General features: G+C 36.4%; 1 protein-coding gene and 2 long non-coding RNA genes across 11 annotated transcripts in view; 1 reads left to right on the top strand and 2 right to left on the bottom strand.

The window, feature by feature from the left end:
• LOC124307347 (rab11 family-interacting protein 4) overlaps positions 1-16,498 on the bottom strand; it is a 73,806-nt gene extending 57,308 nt beyond the window's left edge. For all 4 annotated transcript variants that reach the window (XM_046768921.1, XM_046768923.1, XM_046768922.1 and 1 more), the window contains exon 1: positions 16,119-16,498. The gene's annotated coding sequence lies outside the window, so the exon portion shown is untranslated. The remainder of the gene's footprint in view (positions 1-16,118) is intronic.
• Positions 16,499-16,663: 165 nt separating this feature from the next.
• Positions 16,664-18,378, top strand: LOC124307428 (uncharacterized). The gene is made up of 3 exons (XR_006908818.1): positions 16,664-16,747; positions 16,818-17,050; positions 18,004-18,378. It is a non-coding gene; the product is annotated as an uncharacterized LOC124307428 (long non-coding RNA).
• A 1,992-nt stretch (positions 18,379-20,370) lies between these two features.
• LOC124307414 (uncharacterized) lies at positions 20,371-24,743 on the bottom strand. 6 transcript variants are annotated; one of them, XR_006908799.1, is made up of 6 exons: positions 24,054-24,743; positions 23,842-23,965; positions 23,704-23,769; positions 22,846-23,079; positions 21,939-22,098; positions 20,371-21,145 (listed from the first exon to the last, which is right to left on the bottom strand). It is a non-coding gene; the product is annotated as an uncharacterized LOC124307414 (long non-coding RNA). The 6 variants fall into 6 exon arrangements; XR_006908800.1 differs by having other exon boundaries at positions 23,712-23,769; positions 24,054-24,742; XR_006908797.1 differs by lacking the exon at positions 23,704-23,769 and adding an exon at positions 22,300-22,557 and having other exon boundaries at positions 24,054-24,735.
• Between the last annotated feature and the right edge of the window lie 1,985 nt (positions 24,744-26,728).

Below are 26,728 nucleotides of genomic sequence, written 5' to 3'. Positions count from 1 at the left end.
TGTAGCCTCGCCTTTTGTACATACATATATAAATATAGGCAGGAACGTACGCACGACGGTAAGCCGAAGGTAAGATACACCTACATGCACACTATGTCCACATGTCGTATACTTACAGGTACACATAGCCTGAAATAACGACCTCACCTTGAAAAATGTACGAGCAGTATAAAGCAAAAAAGATTAGCTCAATCCGTTCATGATTATACACAGTTAATGTTCATTAATAAGTTCCCAGTGGTTCGCTATTTGTTTCGAATCAAAATTGGAACGAGTTTCTTTTCCAAGAAAATTTTACACGCCAACGACTAACGACGCAAGTGACGGGAGAAACAAACGGTACGTTCATCGTGAACTCGTAAAATTTCCGTGGAAAGAAAGCTCGTTTCAGTTTTGATTTAAAAAAAAACGTCAGCCACTGGAAACCCATTAATGAACATTACTGTATTAGGATGGTTCGGTGTGCGATCGCCGAAGGACTATTTGTTCATTCTCGAGTTTACTCGCTTCTTACTACCTTATTTAACTTATTTTGCCTATCTATTCAAAGGCTCGTCGATACTCGTCGATACTCGTCGATACTCGCCGATAGTCGCCAGTAGTAAGGTAGTAAGAAGCGAGTATACTCGAATGTGAACAGCCCCTTGGCGATCCAAGTCTAGCTTCTACCATCCGATGCAGTTTGATCGTAATACAGTATACCTTATGACCTATTTTCAGACCAGATGCATTAGCACTAATTCAAGTCGATTGAGAAAAAAGAGCTTTTGTACTTCCGTAGCTTCAAAGCATCGTGCAAGTAATTTATTCGTAAACAGTTTGTAGGAGGTTACGATTCTGCAGACCAAAAAACGGGGGTAACATGAAAAGTTATTCGGGACATCTTCACTCCATGAGTTTAGCCGTGTCTCATTCGCGATGTTGAACTGATTCAACTGAGTCGGTTAATCGTTTCGAAACTTGATAACGCGCGTTTGAAAAACGAACGTGCTAGTGACTCATCTCTTACTTCCAGGTTGGAGTCTTCTGAAGTTTTTTTCTCAACGATGACAAATCGAGGAGGCACTTGACTTTGTGCAGATCGTGCTAAGGAACTGTTTCAACATTATGACTCCTCTGTTTGTGTTAAAACACGAAAGGGAGACAAGAAAGAGCGCGGATTCGTCACGTCAATTTTTCACCTCGAAACTGTTGTGTCAAACCTTTCGTTCATCGTACCAACATACGCAAGCATAATCATCAGGTTTGACTCTATCTGAATTATTGTGCGAAACAATTTATGAAAAGGCGATAACGACTTATTATTGCATCGAGCTAGATCACTTGTACAGTATACTTACGGTCAGTAGGTACGAATCTATCATCCCCAAAACATTTGTACTCATTAATTAATAGCTAGCGATAGATACCTCCTAACGATAAGTTGGTCTATCCGATACGGCCGACAACTCGCATACGACGTTATTATTAAATGAAAAAAGTTAAGAATAAAAAAAAACGGTTCGGAACATACACGTCAGAAATGCCTACCTATACTATATCAATGGAGCGATGGTTCAGCAAATATTCGAACCCAACCCGCTTCTCACCGCCCATGCAAATATACAGGTATAAAAAAAAACTCGCACGGTATAGTTCAAACACTCGAATGTGATCATCAAAATTCAGCCGATTCACCGATAATGTAAGCTACTGTGAAATCACACCGATATTCGTGATTCAGCAAGTTTTTACGTAGGAATAATCGTTGATCTCTCATCGCTGGTTGATCAGGAATATTCACTATCATCCATCCATTCCCCGTCAATTCAACGTAGTAACGAATGTCACCTGCCCAGTGCTTTGGAAGCCTCTAATTTACATCTACAAATTTCGTGCATTAAGCATGACGTGGCATCGGCGAGAGTTTATTCATTTATACATCGAGGCATAAGTCGCAATGGGTCATTTCATTTCATGCCGACCGAATCTGCCTCTGACCCATACCCACCAACCTCAATACGTTCTTCGAATGCAAGTCTCAGAGAGGACAAGATCCGAATATTTGCAGTAATTTTTTAGGACTGAGTTGGATGATTCGGGGAGCTCTTCTGCACAAAAATGTCTACACCCAGGGTGAAAATCCGTCATGAGCCTCTGATCAAATACTAGGGAAGAGCAGTGTTTGAGTAACATCATGCTTATAGGGAGGATAAATAAGGTACATTGTATACATATTCGAGTCTATATAATGCGAGAGAAGTTGCGACCTGCGATGCCGTCAAGCCATCAGCGATGCTAGAGGCTTGGATATTGTTTAATAGAACTAAATAACCAACAATGAGTATCGATACACCTACGCTGAATGGAGTTTGTACGATGAAGCATGCAGGTACTCGTGTCCACCTACTTACTTCGTACGAGACACTCCGTTCCAAGCGATCGTGCCTGGCATTAGACACAGCATGAATTGTTAAACGCCGTATAGTATGGCGTGGAAATCATTTCCGCCTACACTTGTGTCGAATACAAAGACGCGACGCATCCTCCTCAATTCACCCTTCACCATTACAGAAACAGAATTGAGACGCTGTTCCTAACTGCAGTATTCACGCTAGAATGTACAATAATTATGATAATGGAATCAGTAGTCATGGTTTATTAAATTTTATATTATATAAATTTTGTATTAAATACTCTTGAGTGTATTTAAGAACAGTCCATCTTGCAGGTATATCCCGATTCATAGAATGGTGAACATCGCATGGTTCTAAAGTATCTCGAATTCGTTCAAAGTACTTCGACGTAGCTTGAAATTGTGTAAAGACCAAGAAACGTCCTACGAATTCAATCTTTTCTTCTGAAGTTAAGGTCTTCGCCAGATTGATTGACGACTTTCTTCTCCATAACTTTACTATACCCATGAAGACTTGATGTTTATAAAAAAAATAATCATCATCATTCGGAACTTTAACTGTTCAATGGTTACACAAGGTAATGGCAATCCTTCTTGAACCAGCAACTATACCTTCATTAAAGGGCAATAAAGTTTGAATATAATTGACACGAAAAAGTCTAGAACTTCTGAGTTGCATACATACTCACCAAGTGAGTTGCGATCTAACCGTTACATTGAAGAACTTTTTACATTCGAGAGTAACACGCCAGGTACGAAATGAAATTATTAATTGGTTAATATCAGTAATGATCCTCGAGTAATAGGCAGCTTCTTATTTATAACGAAAAACGTGTCGACACACCACGTCGTTATAAGATTATCCTGCTGTATAGATATTTTGCCGTGTGAAGAAATACGCAAGTGAGCCGAAAAAACATCAAGCTAACTTACCGTTAAGTTAAAGACAAATAGCCTACTTATTCAAAATATTTCACCGTTGAAAACGAAAATTAGCATGACTGCTACGAGGTAGAGGAATTGCAAATTGGCGTAAAAATAAACGTTTCCATTTGTCCCAAATATATAACGTGCCTGCAACGGTATAGAATTTGTTAGTAAAAGGGCGACGATTTTTTTTCACGACATCGGCTACAAATGTACGCAAAACGCATATCTACGTTAAAATTAGCTGAAAAAAATACATAAAGGAAAAATGTCTTACATTTGGTGGATACGTCCTTTAAGCACCAAAATGTATTTTTATTTAAGACATTTATAAACGATATAAGGTCGCATCCGCATCCTTTTTTTTTAACTGTAAACGACGCAAAAGCCTTCAACCCAACATACTTGATTCTACTGAACCATAGCAGATGGGCAGCACCGTGTTATATGGACCTGTTCTCGGTGTATAGAAGGGAATCCGCTTATATTAGGGAGCTAGTCGTCAAGTTAAACTGATTTGCAAATTTTTCTACGAAAATAATAAACCACTTAGCATCGATCGCTGCCATACATATCTTTCTGCAGGTATAAGTAGCTCTACATATCCTTTGTATACATCAACCTGTACAGCCGGAGAAGTAAAAAAGAGCTTGACTTAGTTTGCTTTTTGTATATTTCGAACAAACCCAAACGTATTATGTAGTCTGCGTCAAGTTTACGCCAAAAAATACTCTCGTCTTTCGGACGTTTCTCAACGTGAGATTGAATTTTAACGACGTTAAACTAGTTCACTAAAAGTCTTTCAACACCATCCAGGAAACTTTTTTTCACCGGATATCAAGACGAGTCACTGAGCAGTGTCCTCATTTTGTATACATGGAGTAGTCCTCTTGATTAAGTGCAAACAATGATCGTGATATTCTCACGTGCTGCATTATTCGAGTACGTAATAACATTTTGTCTACAATGACTCACTGTAAGTCTTGATACAGAGATTTCTGCAACTTTGCAAACTTCGCTGCCACAAATTAGTTGAGCCCGTGAAATTTCCGCACAAAAGTTGAACATGACTTCAATTGGAAAGAATAATAATCTATTGCAATTTATACGAGCAGATACGTAAATTCAGTACATTATTGGAGTAAAAGTTAGATAGCCTCATTAATATTCGTTCCGCTAAACTGAAGCCAATATACCAAAATTATTGTAACTTCAACTGCCACAAAAGTTTTTGCCCACATGTTTAAGAAACTGATGGAAAGCAAAAAAAAATAATATATTACATTCGCGAAATTTTTTATCATATACCGTTATAGCAGTTACGAGGATCAAATTTTAATTAAACGAAACGTAACACAGCCAGATCTCTGGGCAAAGTATACCATTGAATAAGGTATCATCGTGGATATTACATTATACGATACGTCTATAATTTTATTTCGTCCATACAACGCTGCTTTCCGTGACAGTTGCAGTTATCATTACCGCAACTGCTGGCGACTGTGGATACGTATTGCGGTTTATCAAAGACCAAATGCTAGCACAGAACGCAAGCGGTTACAAGGTTGGAAAATAAAAATTCGTGCTCTCTCTCCTCGGCCAATCGACACTTGATATTATCACACGTTTGTGCACCCGGCGCTTTCATTTCGCGCAACAAGACGAGAAAAACACTTTCAATATTTGTTTAGATCTTTCCCACGCAGTGGAATTCGTCGGTAATTTTTTAGTTTTACCGACTCGACTGATACTAAATGATACGTAATCGTGTACACAACCAGATGCAAACACGTTTCAGATAGGTTGGCATCTGCACAAATTTCTCAACGACGTATCGACCTTTGTCGATATTATAAAAAATCAACTAACCTGATAACGTGGCTGAATATACACAAGTTTCCTGTAACACATCATCGTGAGCATACCACACGTGCTGTACGAGCCACGTGGCAGCGGGTAACTCTGCATACCTTGTACCTTACAATTGATTAAACAAATTTCTCGATTGCACGTGACCGTGGAACCTGCGTCGGAAATTCTTGTATGGCCTCCTCTCTTCTCGTATACTGTCACGTGATTCACACCGATACCTAGCGAACTAATTCTATATATATATATATATATATAATCACGACGCTGGTAGAGTGACGCAAAATAATTTATAAACGAACGGGCATCGATAGGCCAGATGCAAATGATGTATCTTTTGTATGCAATGCTTCGTTCGATTCACCGCATGCATGTATGAGTGACTACTCAACGTCTGTTCCCATATTTTCCTCATGCTTTTCCAAAGAATGCGCAACACTTGATGATTAATGCTTACTGCTTCTGGACTGGACTTTAAACAATAACACGGTTGCGTGAAAATTACAAAGGTAATTAATTTACTTTAAAGGAAATTAATTGACGAACACGTTCTAATTGCGAACTATGCAAGTGACTGACTAACGAAATAATAGAAATTAAATGAACACGTATTTTTTAAGGCGGAATGACGAACGAAGAAATTCGGACGAAGATCAACCAACAGTACCTATTGGTCATGATCGAAACTGTTGAATTCGTAATTTCGTGCACTGAGAAAAAAAAAATTATTATATTTAATAAATATTAATTGATCCAAATAATCTATGCGTTTGCATGGTACTGAGCGCACATTTATTCAAAACGACAATTTAAGTAGTTTTCAATCAAAAAATTCCGTATTTAGAACTAATAAAAAATAATTAATATGAATTAAATAGAGATTGAGATCCACACGCTTCACGTTAAACAAATTTTCCGTTTACACGAATAATATTTACAAGGCCCAGTAAGATATTTTGTCGATCAAAGAAGATATAGCATTATACACAACAAACTGAAATCACAACGACTCGCCCCCTATTTGGATTATAAATACAAAATAATTCATTTAGTACTCGAGCATTATGCCAATTATAGCTGAACGAAAGTAAAAAATTCAAAATATCCATATCTATAGACGGGTTTAATGGTGCAGATAATAATTTATAAACTATCGACGAACCTGTCATCCATTAGCCTGTTTTATACCCCAACAGCTTTATCCGGGAAACGAAAAACTTGTCGTCTGTGCGCTCGAATCTCAGATCTGTACTCATTTTACAGTTTCCTCGAAGATTAATACCGTGTAATAAGCTTTCGGGATACGTGCCTATAATACAAAATGGAATGATTTCGAGTGACTGATTCGGTCGTTTCGAGCAATTAAATACAGCCGGTAACCGTATAACCTACACAAACATAGGTAGGTACCGATAACGTATACTGTGATCTTTGTCGTAAGCTGCGCGACGACGTTTCGAGGTGGAACTAAACACAGGGACCCGTTATGTATACGAATTGTAATGAAAGGGTATACGACTATACATTACGCAGACGACGAGGAGACGGAAACAACAGAAATGCGGGTATAAGATGCGCAATTAAACGCAGGCTTGCCAGCTAACCGAACAATTCATCATTTTCCTGCAATGGACAATTGTGACGAGGCTGAAGTTAGCAACGTTGGCCTACGACGATACAACAGGTATCAGGAATAGTTTTTTTTTAACGACACCTGTTTTATTGAATTTTTCTAGTTACTATAAAAAATGAAATTTTTCTCAGTGAATGGTTTACTGAATTTCGGAAAGTCATAAAGGTGCGAATTAGTAATTTTTCTTAAACATGCGTCGATGCAGTAACGTGACTAACTTGCCGAAGATTTAATCAGATTTCGTGACTGCAGAACCTCAACATATGCTCACAGAACTACGGAGTAATCCTACTCAACCCGGTCTATTGTTATACCTTGTACCATTCGTCCAGTCACGATTGTTTTCGTATTATCCCCATTCCTTATAGCTATATTGTGTTGAGGAAGATTCATTTCAACATTTGCCTCGTGCGACTTGCAATTGAACACGGAATGAACATATTTTTTTATCTTTGAACTGATATCAACACAATATTCCACAAAGTTAAATCGTCATCGAGTTGGCTGGTTTGCAATGTAATAAATTACAAAACAATTAGCTCTCCACGAAATCTGACAAAATTTAATGTTCAACTCTATATACGAGGCACCTCTGATTCTCACCCTCTCGGATTTAGTACGCGATTTTTTATATTGTTGCTTCAACTCTAAAAATCATTCCAATTTTTTTCAGGTTTTTCAGAGCTCCTTAAATGGTATTTTAACAGTGATTCCCACATTTTTGAAAAATATTAAAAACTTACATAAATTGTATGGGAGAAGCCAAAAATATTTCAACTAAAAGAGAGCAGGCAAAACAGAAAGTTTTTATTAATTATTTAACCAATCCATCATTTTTTTTTTTTTCTTACATTTTTTTGGAGGGAATTTTCAGGCTTCGATGTATCTTCCGTAATAAAGCAACAATACATAAATTTTAATAAAAATTATAACTTGAAAAATCAAAATAACTGAAGAACTGGTTTTGAATTTTGAATGTTATTTCTGAATTTCAATTGAAATTTACAGATTGTTTTTGTGTCGGTGGAGACATAATCAGCATATTGAACCCTGAAAATTAAGAAGAAAAATCTAAATGACTTTAAAAAAAGTTACATATTATTTAAAATGATATCTAATACAAAATTACCGTTTCGCCTGCCTACTTCAACTTTGGTTCAAACATTTTCAGTTTTAACCATAGAATTTATATAATTTGGGGCACCTGGAAGGTAGGAAAAATCTGAAAGAGGGCTGAAATGATTTTTCGAATTGGGACAACGATATAAAAAATCTCGAACCAAATCCAAGAGGCTGAGGGTTAGACCCTGGTCGAATCGACGCGGAATGCCCAATACACAGCCTTATTTCCATCAGCGTTATCACAAACACCTGTTAAATCCAAATATTAACCTTCAGCTTTATTATTCTTCCCGCCGATGGTGTATCCATTTCCTTTATTCTTATCGTACGAAGGTGAGTTCGGTCGAGACTTTCAACTCGCGACACACGTTCCAATCAGCGTAAAGTAAACTGACCCAGTACCGATAGTGGTGAACAAAGACCCGACGCGACGCAGTGTTATACAGGTATTCCTGCTGATTGTCTTTGTTTTCTGTACCAGACTACCCGGAGTCTTTTAAAGCTCGCCTGAAAGCGTTGGAAGCGCAGGCTGCAAGTTGATTTGCCGCCCATCGCCGTCGCGTGAGTAAATAAATACGTTAACGCAAAGAGAGCGGCTCTCTATACTTAGTTATAACTATAACAACGAAGCCTGCGGTAACCAGTAGCCGTGAACAAAACCCCCCGGGCAGAAGAAGCCGTACGCCTGTAATAAAAACAACGAAACCTTAATTTCGACACGTTTAGACCCTCGTATACAATACGCCTAAATTTACGGACAAACATATGCGGCAAAGTAAAAAAATTGGAACTGTGAAATAGGTAATTAGGGAGGTACGTGGGTTTAAACTTGTTGAAATCGATTGTCACACCTGTTGGATATTATACGATTAATCCATGGTCATGTTCTCGTTTCATTTCGAAACAAATTAAAGACTCAAGGAGTGGCGGTTTCTCCGATTTCATACTAATTTCAGTTACTACTGTATCTACGTAAGAAAAAAAATCCTGTAATATAAATTATGTACATATGATAATTCTGCAAAGAGAAAAATTTATGAAAGTTGTGCCATGTTTCAAGGAAAAACCTTTAGTCATTAAACTCAAATTCGCAAATGCGTCAATTATTCTGATAAATAATCCGCTGCAAAGATGCACCCATTCTAATGGCTGCATGCAGCGCATTGCAACGTTCGCTTGAATACTCAAGACCTGACCGCTAATTCGTGGAGCATGAACAGTCAGTCATACAGCAGATAGATGAAAGTCGACTTTCATTGAATCAGATTCAGCATTCGAATATAATAGAAAGAATGATCGCGACGAGGAAATTATGTGTTCAGACTAGTGGTTGGATTTTACTCTTACGACCACTTAGATCACAATAAAAATCCACCTTTCCTGTAGGCGCATCAGGAATAAGGCTCTAGCTTAGGGTCGAAGAGATTTCAGAGGGTTTCCGGGATCTGTTGGTAGAAAGAATTCATACCTGAGGCTGTTCATCCACCTGTGTAATTCGACACTTGAAGAAAAACTTTGGTCGAACTAGCCAAATTTTTTTTTTTTTTTTCGGCTAATTTTTCTGGATTTCGTGTAGTCTTGCAAGAAAATATGATCAACTGCACCGATATCTGGGTATAAGTATCGCTTTATGGAGTAATTTCTAGGTTGAGCTAAAAATCAGCAATATTCACTTCATTTTTGGCCTTCGAAACAGAAATTTGCTTACTCACACGAAGCCAAAGTTTTCTTGAGAAAACAATACGTTCACTGTTTCTGTTCAGTGCGCATCTTGCCCAACGAAACATGCTTCCTCGCTGTTAAATGTGGCGCAGAAAAGTATTTACCAAGTATCGGACTTGAGAGGTGCACGTGGTACCATAGAAAACGCAAAATTCATTCAGGAAAATTCAGGGCGGAAAGTTTTTGTTTCGAAACATTCAGTGTTTCGACATTGCGTTACTTTTCGGTGTAATATTTTGGGTTTTTAGATCTGAATGAAAACCCTTTGAAAAAATGTCACTTTTTTATATTTTATCTCAAGCTCGTAGTACGCACCTGACTCAAATAAAGTTTATATTGTTGTTTTCATAGCGCAAGAAAACAACCGTAAACAGAATATTATAACTGTAAATTGCTGTTGATAAAGACTTAAACAGTATCTGTCCCGATAAAGACTATTTTTATTGATATTTCACTCAAGTATTATAGAGGTAGTGCCTGTTCTATTCCTAAAGGTTATAATTGGTGCACCAATAAACTCAAAGAATCATAATAAAATCGACAATCTTCAACGAACAGAATTTTATTGTTTCTTTCTGTGACCAATACTCATTTATTAGCGCAAACCGAATGGTATAAAACGACAAATTCCGTCAGTTCCAATGGTAGACTAGATGTTTTATTATCATACGTAACACTATTCACAGTTTTCTGTATAGTGAAAATACACGCTTGATCATTCGAAATCCAAGGATTTTTGGAGAGTGCGAAGTGAGCGATACGTAAAGGTATGCAGCATATAATATGACGCGTGAAATTCTAAGAGGCAAACAAGCCACGTCCCCGTCCTCAGCTCGTGACTAAACCTTGCCGTGCCAAGAAAGAATTTCAAGCGGTTTGCAGGTTTCGAAGGTAGTCGGAATGTATGTACGTATGTGAGGGTGTATAAACCAGGTACGCGCTCTGATCTTAAAATTGACTCCGAATGACCCATAAGAAACCGAGGAAGTATAGCGTAGGACGAGTTAGTGAGGGATATCAGGTTATGTATGGGAGATTCCACGTCAAATTAGCAGCCCATGAACCTCATCCTCTTCGATTTGAACCATTTTTCAGTATGATGTTCTTACCAACTTTCCTTCAGCCACTGGTGAAATTTATACAAAATCGCTAAATCAATTACGAAAACGCGGTTTGTAAAATTCTTAAAAAACTGAGACGGTTTCTATGTTTCAAAATGTAATTTTTCAGCAACACACGATAATGTAAACTCAATATTTACTATTTTTTTCGCAAAGTTTTATTTTCTTCCATGACGGAATTGTTTTTGCTTTTGTATTTTTTATATGCCTCGATCTAAAAGATTGCGGAATCACATTATTGTCATGATTCTGTGATCTATTTAGATCGGGAATCAGAAAACAGAAACTCCAATTCCGACATGGAAAAACTACAAACTTCCGAAAAAAATAGTAAATATTGAGGTTTCGTTATCATGTGATGCTTGAAAATCACATTTCAAATCACAGAATCTGTGTGAATTACTTCAGATTTTTAAAAATGTTGTTTTCGGAATTGTTTTTTCGATTTATTTCAAAGTTCAACGTTGGAAAAAATCTGAAAAAAATTCCGAGACCTTTTTGGGTTGGTATGAACATCATACCAAAAAATTATTAAAATCGAAGAGAATGAGGAACATGGGCTGCTAATTTGACGTGGAATACTCCACATATAAAACGATTACGGGGGCGTAGCTCGATGGATAATTATTTTGGTAACACAATACAATGCGGTTCTCGATATTGTTGCACGAGGCATCTAATCGCGTTGGTTTCGCCTGCAATGTGTTGGGTTTCATGTAATATAACATTGAATGACGCACTTCCATTTAAACTCATCTTGAAAAACGGGGCAAGTTCCGAATTTGAAAAGTTCATAATTCGGAATCTCAACTTGTTCGGAGTTATGCCCTTTCAGCATTTTATCCTTTCGGAATTTTACCCTTTCTTTTGCCCTTATGGAACTTTGAGTGTCGGGTTTCGGACCATTCGAAAAATTGATGTTTCGTCCAAGTTTGATTTCTTTACTTCAAGTTTCGCCATCAAAAAATTCGGAATTTGGTGCTTTCGGAACTTTTAAAATTCGGAATTTCAACCTCGCCCCTGAAAACGTCTGGACAACGATTGCCAGATCTTCGGAATTCTTTTTGATAAACGTAGAATTTTTACTCATAAAAACAAACTCGTTTTCTACACCACGAAATGAACTTCGTTATTATAACTATACATCGTTCGAGATGCAGGGTGTCTACTGTAATTAAGAATTTAAATTCTAGGACCATTCCAGAAGTTTTCGGGACAATAGATTGTAAAAAATTCTGGAACCTTAATTTTGTGTTCGTACGAATTTTCAAGGATAGGAAAGTTGAATAGGTGTTGGATCAAAAAATTTATGCATATATGTAGTAGTTCATATACAGAATGAATTGCTAAGGACTGCATGATCCATTTGTTAAAATTTAACGCATTCAAGGCCGCGTGTTACGAATAAAATGTCGCAGTTTTCAATCAAAAATGTATTATATCAACTTTTCCAGGATAAATCAAAATATTCCAGAACTTGTCCAGGACCTAAAGAGTAATTTTTGTTTCCCAGATTAGTTCCAGGATTGAAGGATATTTAAGGAGCAGTAGACACCCTGGACATAGACCTGCCGAATATGCAGAGTACCTTTTCGACTTGCATTGATATTATAATATTCTAGCATAAACACAGACCATTATTATCATTCTTGACAAGGCGGTTTATTCTAATTTCATAGAGCTAATTGAACGATATTTATAAAGCTTTGAAACGTGTGTTTTCGTAAAATTCCGGCAGGCCGTAACTATAAATATTTAATAGTTTATTTAACAATGGTGCCACGATGCGTCACAGGTAGATGTAGAAAAAAATCATTTAATAGGAATGCTTTTCATCGGAAGACATATATTTGACAACGTGTATCTGAAGCGAATTTTTTAAACAAGGATTTATACGGAGCAATGAGCAAAGGAAGTAACTCGAGGAACGAAGTAAAAAGGAAACACCGAATCGTCTTATTACCTTCGGCTATAGATTATTTAAACAATTTAACTCTTTCAAAATTATCCATACATATATTTCGTAAATATGAGAAATTTTATAGAAAAACGTTAAAAGTGAAACTTTTCTAGAGTGATCATTTTCTGGAAAGAGGAACAATACAAAACTTTGGCTGACTCATTTCGTACTGGAATTCACGAGAAAAAATTTGTAAGCCATGCCACGGAATTCAATTCATCGAAAAATGCAATCTGAATTGAAATTTACTTCGCAATGGTCTGTCATTCTTTCAAATGTTCGAAAGATCAACGACACATCCGTCCGGATATCGATAACTTGACGTGTTCTTCACGGTTAATCAAAGAGAATCGGTCGGCAAGTAACGATCGAATTACTCCGAATGATGGATGTGACATATTTATTTCTTCGGCATTTCGTATGAAATTTGAACGAGACTGAAGTTGTTAACGTTATCGTAACAAAACATTGGAAAGAAATTCACTATATTCAAGTTTCCAATGCCTTTAAAGAAACTTGGATTTCAAAATATGAGTGTGTCCTATTTTATTACGATTTACCCGAATTCAGACAATTCTCAAGTCGCGAAATAGCGGTTTTCGTTTATAAAAAAAAAAAAAAGTACGTACTTTAAATCCATTGCGCAAAATAAATCGTTACTTGCCGACCAATTCTCTTTGATTGAGCATGAAGAAATGTGTTTTATTATTAATGCAATATTTATTATATTTATATCTGACTATTAACATATCTTTCAGTTACAGTAATATCCAAACAAGTATACTGTAATATTTCAAAGATTTCCATCACTCTTAGTTATTTCGAAACTGAATTCGACGACTCGTCTTCCTCTTCTCAGAAGATTTATGCTGGTTGTATGTGCAATATCACGAAATGTGTATAAACCTCTTTTGCTTTTTCGAGCATTGATATGGATAGTAATGTACACATCTACCTATCTATTTACCTATCTTCCGTCCCTCTCCTAAATCATTTCACGAACTCCTAGGTCATTTCACAGTTGTTACAATTCCATTGCTATATAATAGACACCTAGAAGGTACGTATATCCATATTAGACAAAAGGTAAAGAGGTTACGGCAATTAATATTTATGATGACAAACTTCTGGAATTCGCAGCTGCGGCTTATGAAGCGAGTGTTACCGTAAGTATTTGAATAAAATTCGTCGCGTTGTTTAGAAAATTTCTTACGTGGGCGTGAGGATCTCTGTAACGTGCAATGAATCAAACACACATGTATGGACAGGTAGGAGTCGTCTTCGCATACTTACTCATTCCTGAAACTAAAATTTGTGCACAAGTGCAAGCCCGTCGTCGTGTCACCGTTTCTCATGCCTAATACGTACATGAACCTTATGCCAATTGAGATAACGATGCGGACGACCTCGTACCGTCTGCCTACTTAAAATCAAAACGAACCGCAACGCGCAACTTCAATTTGTGATTACTCACAAATAAACTCTCTGCTCCTGCCGCCGCAGATCGAAGTCTCATGGAGTTAACGTTTCTGAAACGGGCTGCCGTTGTGTTTTCGCTTTGAATAAAATTAAATTACCACCGACATTGTTCCTTAATCAAAAATATGTACATTACCTGCACTCATGAATCGTTTACTTTATAAATTTTATTACGATGCTAGGATGACTTACACAAGTTCAAGTATATATTACCGATTAACCCTTTGCGGCACAGCGCAACATATATGAGACACCTTTTTCGAATCGGTTATTCAAGATTTATATTCAATTATTGAGGTATCGCTGTCAGTTTTTTGCATGATTGGACTTCTAAGATATCAATGTTGATGTTTTAAGAAGGATTATAATGATTCTGTGAATATAGTAGGCGCTATGGATAAACAAAGTGTTGAAAATGCCTGTTTTTACAAAATCTAAAGACTAAAAAATCGAACTCGGTAATCTTGGATTTTGAAGTCACTAAGAACGAATCCGATGTCGGAATTTCAAAAAATTCAAAATTGCGGTTTCAATATGGCGGACTGAAAATATAAAAATGATCCGTTTCGCTTGAAATTTGTTATTCGGGGGTTTTCTGGGTGGCTGGAAACGAATCTGATGTCAGAATTTCAAAATTCAAAATATGGCAGATTGAAGATATAAAAATTGATCCTATTCGCTCAAATTGGATCCGCCATTTTAAGTTTTGAAAATTTCTCAGATCTGAACCCATTTTTGAAATCAGCAAACTCAAGAATCCTTATACATGGACCCAGTTTCATGGAATTTGACTGTAAGAAAAAATTTACGGTTCAAAAAGTTAATATTCCTTTTTCCTAACATTCAACTATATTACACGATTGATGACGATCTTGCACAGACCCAGTGTTACAAATATCAAATCTATGTTGCATTTCGTGTACAACAATCTTCCGCCAGTTATCCTTTTGCGGTAGACTACAGTTTCTTCATTATACGTGTTTTCAACGATATGTACGAATAAAAACGATCCACGAATACGGACACGCGTATAATTACTGCGCTAAAGCGGGTCAGGGTGACTAGAAATAGGAAAATATGTAATCGAGTCCTGACTAACCACATTTACAGACATCTGAAAAAACAAAAACTCCGGTAGTTGAAATAGTGAAGCTTGACAAAAACGATCGTTAAAATCCCACGTCTGTACGGTTGCCAATTGAAATGTTACGATCCAATAACAAGAATAACAAACCGCTGGACACAGGACTATCAAAAGCAAATGAAGCAAGCAACAAAGAAGAGAAGAACTCGAAACAACGCAACGTCACGGTCATCTCCGTTTTTTGTTTTGTTTTTGTTGAATTCAAAACGACAACAATACTCACGAAAATTCAAAAGTGTTTGATTAAGCTGAGCATCGAGCCAAACAGCCATTTAACTATCTCGCCAATACATTTTCACCAAATTCTCAATGCAGCCTGTGAGAAAAATGTCTCCTCCCCCCTTCCCTGGCAACCTACTTCAACTCTGTATACAGACTATGCGGCGCAGCGGTCACCGGCCGAATGACGTAAGGGACACGATCTCATCTGTGTATTCTATGTTCGTGAAATACAGCAAAGGAATATTTTTGAAACTTCACCGCGCGTCACGCGAATTACGGGCTTGTGTACTGTGGAATACACATCGGACTTAACGCTTTCCATTTCTCCGCGTAAAAAATCATCCAAGTAGGTATCCTTGCAACGAAGATGAATAAAACTATTGAGAATTGATTTCACGACCCTATTAGCAAGTGCACGGAAACGTATGCATACTGCTTGTGACACATAATTTTAGAGAGAGAGATAGAGAGAAAAGGAGCGAAAATGAACCGACAAGTAGCCAAGATCAGGGGCGAAGACTCACCTTGAGTTTAAGGTGTTTTGAGTTGCTGCCAATTTCCGTATACGTGTGTAATCCAAAAGCACCCGGGTGTGTGGGGTTCTTGCAATTTACTTGGCAGGGTGCACGATTCGACACGCTGTGTGTGCGTGTGTTTTTACACAACAGAACTGATCCGCAAAACCACTTGCGATCACCACCACAACAATTAGCACCAAACAAAAACAACTAACTATTCGCCTTTGGGTATTTTAGCATTGAATCGAAGATGAGGCGAGCATAATATAAACCGTTGCGAATGCAAAGGCACGACGTAAACACGACGGGCACCTGCGCCTGGTCTCGGAAATGTCACCGTGCGACGACGAGCCGTTGATCAGACGTTCAACCGAACTGAGAAACCTCGGTGCCAGCACCAATAACCGAGCTACCTACACCAGACGCGAGGCATTGCTTGCGAGGCCTCTCGCGCATGCGCAGAGATGGTAAAAAATAAAACTAGAAATGTAGGCTGTTACCTGCAGGTACGAGGGATCACCAGTGTCTCTCAACCGCCAATGCGCGCCGAGCTCGTACGACGGTTACGTAATGCGTCAACGGTGCGAATTATCGTAGAGTGACAACCTCGCCATCCGTTTTCGTTGGATGTAACAGTAAGTGGGGATGTTTTTTTTTTGTCTCATTCATTTTTCTTTTTATATTATTACCTCTGGAGACTTTCAGAATTCGTCCTTCTGCTCGCCATATTGAATCAGATTCGAAGAATCCGAATTTCTGCTGTCGAAGAGAGTGCAACTCGTCTTCACGAATGAACTCGAAATAGATGCAAATTTCTCTATCGGCGAGTAGGATCGTGACTCGTTTGAAGGAAAGGGATGTTCTTTCGGTCGAATAGTGGAATAAATTTGACAAAATTCCAGGAGATGTGGCTAAATGATTTTCTAACCTGTCGAGAAGTATTTAATTTTCTTAACGTTACTTGATAGTTTTACTCGTCGCTCGAGTTTTTTTGGCCAAAGTATTATTTTGCGACGACAAATAATTTTTAAGGTGAAAATTGCGAATTTTATTTTTCGTTTATAACATACGCTTGTCACCCTTGTGTTAATAGAAGCATATTTTTGAACGGGGATTATTATGTAATTCTTCGTGTGTTGAGATTTGTGAACGAAAATGTTCCCGGTACGAACGGACACTGGCTGCAAAAGAGCAACGCGCGGCGCAACGCCACGCCACAAGTGTTTAAAGTTATCGTTAGAAAGTTTGACGTGAACGCCACTGGCGCCTGTTGAACAAAAACTCCATTGTGAAGACTAGAAACTTGGAAAGAAGGTGATAATAGTACGAAGAAATTACGAAACAATGAAAGATAAATTATAGAAAAAGTTAGAATTATCCTTGATTCATTCATTCGCTTTAGTAGCAACGCGACAGTCGTCGTTTACAACTACGCTACTGTCTGGGGAAATTTGGAGAGCAGAACAGTACGCTGCTAAAACCGCTACGATTCCCTACTATATTGCTTTTCTTCGCTCGTCAATTTAAACTACTAATTCCTACGTTTGATTCAACTAATAGCAGTTATTTTGGATTCATTAAAAAGTCGTTTAGACTGAATGACACTGTAGAAATAGGACAGGGACAGTTCAAATGAACGGATGCATTCGAGAACAGTTTTTGTAGATTGGATCACTTGACCTTGTTTCCGATTTAGATCGAGTTTTTTTTATTTATTTAGGTGTTTATTTAAAATGCGATGAATTATTTATTATGATTGATTGAGGAAATATAATAAATAACTGTTATCGAACACATTGCGGATTAACGTCTATCGATAAATACGACCCGTCACTGTACACCTCCAGTATTCCCATTGTCTGACCTGAGCCATTCTCTTTTTGATCTTGAGGTGTGTAGGTGCAGCGATGTCTGTACACGTTCATCAATGCTGCAGCCAATCTTAAACATGATTCTCACGAGAAAGAAAAGGACCTCCACACTCTGACCTTACATAAATATATTTATAGGTATATCGTCCTGCGCACCGAGGAGAGATGACGATTCAAGTGCGCTAAACATTATAATACAGCTCTGGTGGGACTTCATATACCACGACATTTGACCCATGTCGTTTGAATCTGTTTCTTTTTGTTCCGTCAGGTTGTACAAAAGGTTGTTTCAATAGAAAAACCGCATGCGATTTGCTGAATCGAAATGTCAATAACTTATTTTCATAACGCCCTGTTCTCTTTTATATTCTGAATTAAGGTAACAAATACGACCCCAGAAAATGCGGCAGATTAACCATATTCGTACCTCATTGACTCTTCGTACAACGCGGATTCGCCAGATGTTTCAATTTCGAATAGAACAAAAACAAGCTATAAAGACAATACTTTTCGCGGCACTTTTCGTCACTTGTCAAACCAATTCAGTTACTAGAGGTATCAACTATTATCTGAAAAATTTATAGTTAGTATTTTCTTTTACTCATAAAATGGTTTCTGTATATTTAATAAAATTGTTTCCTATTGCAGCGTTTTAATCTTTTTATAGTAATTTGTAAAATACTTCCTATGTACTTCGTATAAACTTGTAATTATCAGATTGTTTCATCGAGCCGTTTCCGAGATCATCGCGGTAGTTTGTCTGGATAGGTAAACAGATAAATAAATAGAAATAAATTTTTCTAAAAGCCTCTTTTTCGGATGCTCGCAATTCGAAAAGGTGAAAATTTGTTAAAACTGGGAAGTCATCTTTGACAGAAACCAGTACTTTCCCTACATCCATTTAGCTGATGAAAAGTAATTGTGCCTCTACAATAAATTTCAAATGGTAAATATAAAACGACGGAGAGCACTTAAGCAGCCAATCATTACGTCATAAAATTGAATACAAAAAATCAATTTGTGAAAAAAAAATGACTAGATACACGCGAATTCGCAAGTTATAGCGTTTATACGGATACTTTCACTTTTCAGAGTTAACAATGCCAGTTCAGTGTAGCAGTAGGTGTACACAAGTGGTGACTTCTGTACACTATATTCTCAAAAGTGATAAAATATTCGTCGACTATTTGGTATAAAAACTAATCCTTCGATGAAAGTGTTTGGCATGAAATTATGTCCAAAAAATTTAGAGTTCACAATTTAGAGTTCACAGAGGAAAACATTTTTCATTGCGAAATTTGTTGAACAAGTTCAAACCTGGGTACAAAATGAGCGGAGAAATCAACATGATCGTCGTTAGATACACTATTTTTGTCTCTAGTTACGTATCAATTATCATTCCATGGAAAATAAACTGACAATTAGAACAGCCGAAGCATAATTTCGGTTTTAACAAAGTTCTAATCACTAAGAATTCTTAAAATGGGCTACAACTCACAGATGAAAGTATCTTATGGCACTGTTATTTATGTATCAAATTTTTTTTGAATACTGGTCTGCACTGAAAGACCGTGGTAATGCAAGTTTTACTCATAGGCACACATGATTAGGATAGAAAATGGAGGTGTCATCGTTTTTGTCAAATTGGGCGTACATTAAGGCACGGTAAATTGTAGGTAACAATAAAATTCTCAAAATTGTACACAGTTTTTTTTTTACCTCAATATTTGTATAATTTGAGAAAAACAAAAAGGTAATGTGTTTCTCTCACTTATTAGTTAAAACTCTCACCACTAGTAGGTAACACTTTCTTTATCCCAAAATCTTCAATGGATTCTATACCGGCTAAAGAATTATATAAAATCACGTAGTTGTCATGGGAAAGCATATCAACGGTTGATTGGATTGTTAGATTATTTTTATCACTGATTCATAGCAAGATATTCTTAAATTAGGACAAGCCACTTTTGAATATTCAAGAATTGAATTACGACGTTTATCCATTCGTTTTTGATGAAGAAAAATTTATTTAAATTCAGCATATCTTCGTACTCACATTGCTGAATTTTTTTAGGTAAAGTCTGTGGTGTCAACGATTGTCCGGCATGTCGGGGATTCAAATTTATAAATCAGGTAAAGATTTGAAAATTCAAGACCTAGGTGAAGGTAGGTCTAACTTTTTGCTATGCAGCGAATTCGCATTTTTTTGTATTCACCCGTGCCTATGAATATAAATAATTGAATACTCGAAAAGAAAAGTTGCACTTCATTGTAACTCGATGTAATAAAGAAAGAAAGAAAGTACTACACTGTGTAAGTCATAAGACTGTAATCAGAATATAAGCTAATTGGCGGTTTGCTAATAATAATAATAATAATAATGCTAATAACATATAAAATGCATGCATACGCAGTATACACATGCCTTTATTGCGAATAGAAGTGTTTGAGCTTCATATTTGACGTCACGGCACATATCATGGTTGACGAAAAATATATGAGCACATTGAGTAACTTTGCTAATGTCATAAATAAAAATACGTGAAGCCTTACTTGACAGTAATTTGTCAACAATGGGGCCTGACAATGAGTTAACACGGAATGATTGCATTGGAATTACCGAGATAAGTAATAGAATGGACCGAGTTTACAACATGATAAACAAATTTGTAAAACGTATATACAACGCAATAAAGAGCAGAACATACATAGTTCTTCGCATAAAGTACTTATATCAAAGTGGCAATTAGATATTAATATACATTTGTGTACGATTCGGGATGACGGGTATTTCTCAAGTGCCTACTTAAATATCTGATTGCTCTTCTAAAGTTAATTATCGAGTTAAATTCAAGCTTAACTGATATTTTGTGATTTGCTACGAAATCTTTGTCAAGTATTATTTTGTGCCGTTGGATTTTATATGTAAGCATTTTGATGTCCAATCTACTAGATGTGTGATGGAAAACAAGATCACAATCTCAAGTGGCTGATTTCATCTGTGATACATTCTTTAATATCGGCTCGTGGTAATCAATCTAAGCTGTCAAAAGCCATTTTATTTTCAGCAAATTTCGTTCGGAGGTTTGAGTTACTTGGTTTTTCTCTCCATTCCGATAATCCCAACTTCAGTCAACTCCACTTGATGCTGATTGATATCTGCTAACAATAAGTAAAGCAACAGCTTGTTAAAACCATCTTATAAATTTAACTATACCTAATTGTCAGCACAGCTCATTTCAAGGAACAATAAATTCTTGATATTTATCTGTGTGCCAAGCTTGTGAAACGTTAAGATACGTATCAACTGCACTTCTTGCTCCAAGACAACGGTACTACCATGCATTGGCGACGATACATTACCTATTTGATAAGATTCAGTAAGTTGAAGAGTTACCTGGTATTTCAATTTTGGCCTAGTTTAACAAACCCATTTGAATAAGAATATAATGGGAAGTACAAGAAATTAAGAAAAGAAATAGAGTCTCATTTCGTGCATTGATATTCGGTTATGCCGCTGAAAATTCGATCGGAATGATTGAATAGACGGGTAAGATAATTTCTGCACATCGTAAATTTGTTCTTCTTTGTCGTCATTTGGAAGTAGAAAGAATATTGGAATATGAGTAAAGAAATCAAACCATTTATCGATCGTCAGTGGTGCAGTTTAATACTGCTGTTTTAATATTATTCATTATAAAAAAACAGAAGCAAATTTTCTTTGAAAAAATTTGAGTAGTTACATTTAACTTGGGGATTGAATCTACAATGGAACAGATCGCAAGAGCAATTTCGGAGTTTTTACCAACACGTCCAATGTACGAAGCCACGATTTATCGATATATGTATATATATATACTGAGAAGCATGAGCAATACCTCACTAAAATACTCTGCTCCCAAAAAGTATGAGTTCAAGTAGTTCCGAACAAGATAAAGCTGGTGATCAAGTTTACCTTGAAAAGGAGGGGTTACCAGTATTGATAACATGGCTATTTGAGGACAGCAATGATCGAATTCAGTTTCTTGTTTGATAATACCACCGGTCAAAGAAGAATTTTCATTAATAGCTTCCAGGTTGGTCTATATTTACGTTACTTGTACGAAGACAGAATTCTGTAACATGAAAATATGAATTTTCATAGTCAATCAGCGATTATTTTATCTACAGGTACCCAACTCTTTTTCCAGAACAATCCAATTTCATTTACAATTACAAGCCACAGTTTGATGAAAAGTTATTTCACTTGTGTTATGTGGAATCAATTCATTAGCATTATAGTACAAAAAAAGCACATCACTTGATAAAGTACATACAAGTTTAAAAAAAAAAAATTCCAGGCTTCAAAATCGTTCAGTCCATTATTAGATTCATTTAGAGAATAATGTATTAAAAGTCAATTGACGAATAAAAGACGCATTTTCTTCAAGTTATTTTCATCCCATCTGCTATTTTTTCATCATTCCTTTGCATCAGGATATTTTTTGAAAAAATCCAGCGAACTTCCCGTTCTATTGAAATTTTACCGTGGTATCTCAGAAGTTGTTACTATTTGTCAAGCTTATCTGCATTGTCTAAAATCATTATTATTACTCTGAACATCGGATAACTAAGTATTCGATATAAGAACAATTGATTGATCTAATAACCAATGTCCCTGCTATCTGATAATCTAAACGACATATTGCAAACTGTGTCCAGTTCTTACGTACAGTGTTGTTTGTATAAATTTTCTAGCACACATGATTGTAGTGGGCAGTACGTGTTATGTACTCATAGATACATACATTCAAGAGATTTTCTATCAGTCTTATTTGAATGATCCAAATACCTATGTCTTCTAAAGAATTTTGTTAACTGACCTTTCACTGCAGTAAGCATATTATCACAATCGCACTAGATTCCTACGAGCCCATGGTTGTGATGATGTACGACTACTTGTGCTTGCTTATCTTCATACATTCATTCATTTTTTGTTCTAATTACCTCAGGTCTGACTACAATCCTTCACATACGTCACTTGACAACTCCAATCTCAGATGACACAACATGGTGTGTTTATTTATATCTCACACATCAGTCAAAGCAGTTCTTATCTGAAACAAAACTCTCATGATTTAGTTCAGAAAGAAATTACATAGATATAAATGTTTGAACAGTAAACAGAGAAGACCATTGATGTTTGTACTAAGAATTGAGCTATTTTAACAATCCGATACAAATTTACGAATAGTTGATTTGATAAGTTTCACACTTACAACTATTTTTGAAGACACTGTTTAATGTGATAAGGCAATTTATGGAGCAAATAGTAGCATAGCATGAGTTGACCTAATTACAATCTGACATAGTTTAGAAGGAGTAGAATCTATTTCCGAGCAACATCTCAATATGACGAAGACACAGCTAATACTGTATACTTTATGTTATGAACATAATAAACATATAAGACAACATGATATGCAGAGTACGTTTTTTCTTTGGCACAATGTTGAAGGCCGAATTGGTCTTGAACCTTGTATACAGTAAAATATTGCTCAACTGAGCTAAAAAATGATGGCCACATCCTTGCATCTGAAACGATTGGTTGTTTTCAAATTTTTAACGTTTCCGATAAAATGAACTGTGAAACTATTTTGAATTTTTTACTTTTTAGAAGCACCTAGAATACTCGCCGAAAAATTATATAAATCAACAAAGGTATTACTCATTTTTACTACCGAGTTACTTTTTGTTGTAAGGCATTGTTACGATTCTTTGGATTATTAGGAACGTCGTCCATATCGCTGTAAATCATCAATTGCATCCAGTTAATATCAAGCTTTTACAGTATTTGAAATCTTGATAATTATACCTACTCTGAAGCCAGAAGTTTGTCTTCCGATGAAATTTGCCAAGACACAATGCGAACAGCTAATTAGCACTACTTGATTTTCACTTGGTTGCTCAGGTAACTTTGCTTCAAGCACCGTGTTACGATATCTGCAAAATACAGTCAAAATCTGATATAACAACGCATATTCAGTATACATATCACATTGTACTGAGATTGAAACAAATTGAATATCACCAGAACGGTCCTTAGTAGCAATATTCAAGTAAAAATTGTAAACTTCGAAAATATTAAGAAACCACTGATTGTGACAAATCATTCTTGCCTCGGCAGATATTAACGAAGGGACAGGCGAAGTGAGGTTAGGGGCTGGTACGCTGGCGTATCAGAGACTTAAATATCTTTCCGTCGATCCATCCGTGGTGCGGGTCTTCCATCGCAGAGAACGATGAAAAATACCGTTGCTGTTTTCCGCCCATTCGTAGCGTAAAAAGCGAAAAGATTGATCGGTGCAGGGTAAGCATTTCTAGAAGAATAAGTTTTGACAGCACGGAGCGACGAATACTTCACTTGGTGTTTAGTAGCAGATATAATTTCCAAGTCTGACGCTAAGGACGATATTGAGATTTAAAATACGTTCTAACCACGTTCTAACCTGCAACGTTGATAAATATGTCAATGCAAGAGATTGATTGGTTCCAAGTCCTAGCCACAAACATTAACTGAATTCATAAATGATCGCGAACTCGATATCTGACAGACTATGCAAGCAGCGCAGATGTAATGCAACGACGCAGAAAAGCAGACAGACGCCTGATACCATGATGGTCGATGTGCGCCGAGCCACGTGACCCACATTTGAACGTGGCGCGTGATTTGAACGTCTTGCGTCTGAATAGCGAATAATCGCTGCCGCTTCAGTGACAAAATTTACAGAAGAAGCTCATTTTGAGAAATGAGGAATAGCGAGTTGCTTGCGTTTCATTGTATTTCTTCTAAAACTCGTGTTGATTGATGTAAATAAAAAACCAGAATTTCTAAAACTCGTTTCAGTTTACTAATCACGTATAAAAGTCAAGAAATATTTATTATTGAAAAAAATGCTTAAACTTTATGTCATGTTTTTTTCGTGAAATGTAATCAGTTCACCAACATTTTAGGTATTACCTGTTTCTGTGGGCTTCCAAGTTGGGGTTATTGGTTTACTATGTACAAAAGAATGTTTGTTAGTGTATAATTTCTAAGAAAAACTGTTGCCCAAATTTTGCACGCCTGTAGCTATAACTCAAAAGCCTGGATACTTTCGAAAAATTAGAGACGGTAAAAATTGAAATTCTACCTCGAATTGATTAATTCATTCGACATACTGATTTTTATTAATGTGATATGGGTATATATACGTTTAATGAAACTGTTCTGTTGCTTGCATCAATTTGACTAATCGTAATGTAAAAAAATTGTATACATATCTGCATTTAAAACGAGTGGGTTTATACAGATTTTTTATTTGTCGACCTCTGAACGATGATAAATATCTGTGTCGAAACTGAAACTTTCTGTAACCCACCTAAATGTATCTGTACGATACGTAATAGCTCTCAGAAAATTCATGAATAATTTATTATAGTAATTGCACGGGAGATGGTTCGCGGATACATTGAAAAGAAAGAAATGAAAGGTGTTGAATATCACGCTGTAAAGAATACCACGACGCCGTTCATTGTCAGTAAATCAAACTGCGCGGGAACGTATATCTTTACATACGTATGTACATATATTAATTTACTATGCACCATATAAGCGACGCTCACCGCACATAACTTGATATGCTTGATCGTTTCACGAAAAAAATTGTTACTTAAGTATCGTCCCAGGCGATAAAAACCGACTACAGAAGTATGTGTAAGTGGAAATAACAATATAAGATAGAATAATTGTGAACTTGTTCGCACTCTTACACATGTGCAATCATTCGGTGTCTAAAATGTAGCACTCAAAAAAAGAAGCAAAAATCAATGGCAAAAAATGTACGTAAATACCGGGTATACGATAATCTGTAGCGGACAGATGACGTTAAGTTGGCCGCAAGGATCGCAACACTTTCTTGAAAGATGCAAGATCACGTAGAGCTCACTCGCATATATGATTGCAAAGCGCATAAAGCGCGGGTAATAAAAAGAAGACGTTTAAGGTACAAAGAGTAGGTCCTCAGACCTTTTACGTCTGGCTGCGCATTGCGAGGCTGGGACCGTGACAGAAGGAAAATAAATAAAGAAAAAAAGAACGAAAAACAATGCAGCAGGTCCAATTGAAACCCCATACAGAGATTTCAATTTCCCCTTTTTTTCCTTTTTTTCAAAATATCCAATGTTCAGAAGAACTCGATTTCAAACTACGAGTTTTCAAACGTTTCTCGTTATCAGAAATGTTCCAATTGATTTTCAACATTTACAAACTAAATTACTTGATTTTCGATTTAGAAAACTTTTATTTAAACTTCAGAATAGAAGTACTTTTCTAATTGTTTCCGTCAAATTTTATACTGCATAAAATTTTCTTTTTTCAAATTCAGAAACGGTTAAGAGTTTTTTTTTATGTTACGAGAGCGTTTCAAATTCTCAGAAACATATAAACAAAATAAGCAATAAAATCTAAGTACTACAGATCTTCGAAGGGCCAAATTGGTATGAACTGTCCCTTGTACGTAACAGGTTTCGTATGAAATATTTGAAAATACAGGTTATCATGCAATTTCAATATGTTGAGGTGTGAACGACCGTAAATTGTTTTTACTCTATCATAAGTATGAACACAGAAAACTAGATACCAAAAAAAAAAAAAATACGACTCCAAGGTTTGCGTAAGAATTTTTTAAATCTAAAACTAAATTACTTACTCCGCGATTTCTTGTA

Source organism: Neodiprion virginianus, chromosome 6, assembly GCF_021901495.1.
Source record: "Neodiprion virginianus isolate iyNeoVirg1 chromosome 6, iyNeoVirg1.1, whole genome shotgun sequence".
NCBI lineage: Eukaryota > Metazoa > Arthropoda > Insecta > Hymenoptera > Diprionidae > Neodiprion > Neodiprion virginianus.
This window is presented reverse-complemented; position numbering and strand designations above follow the sequence as displayed.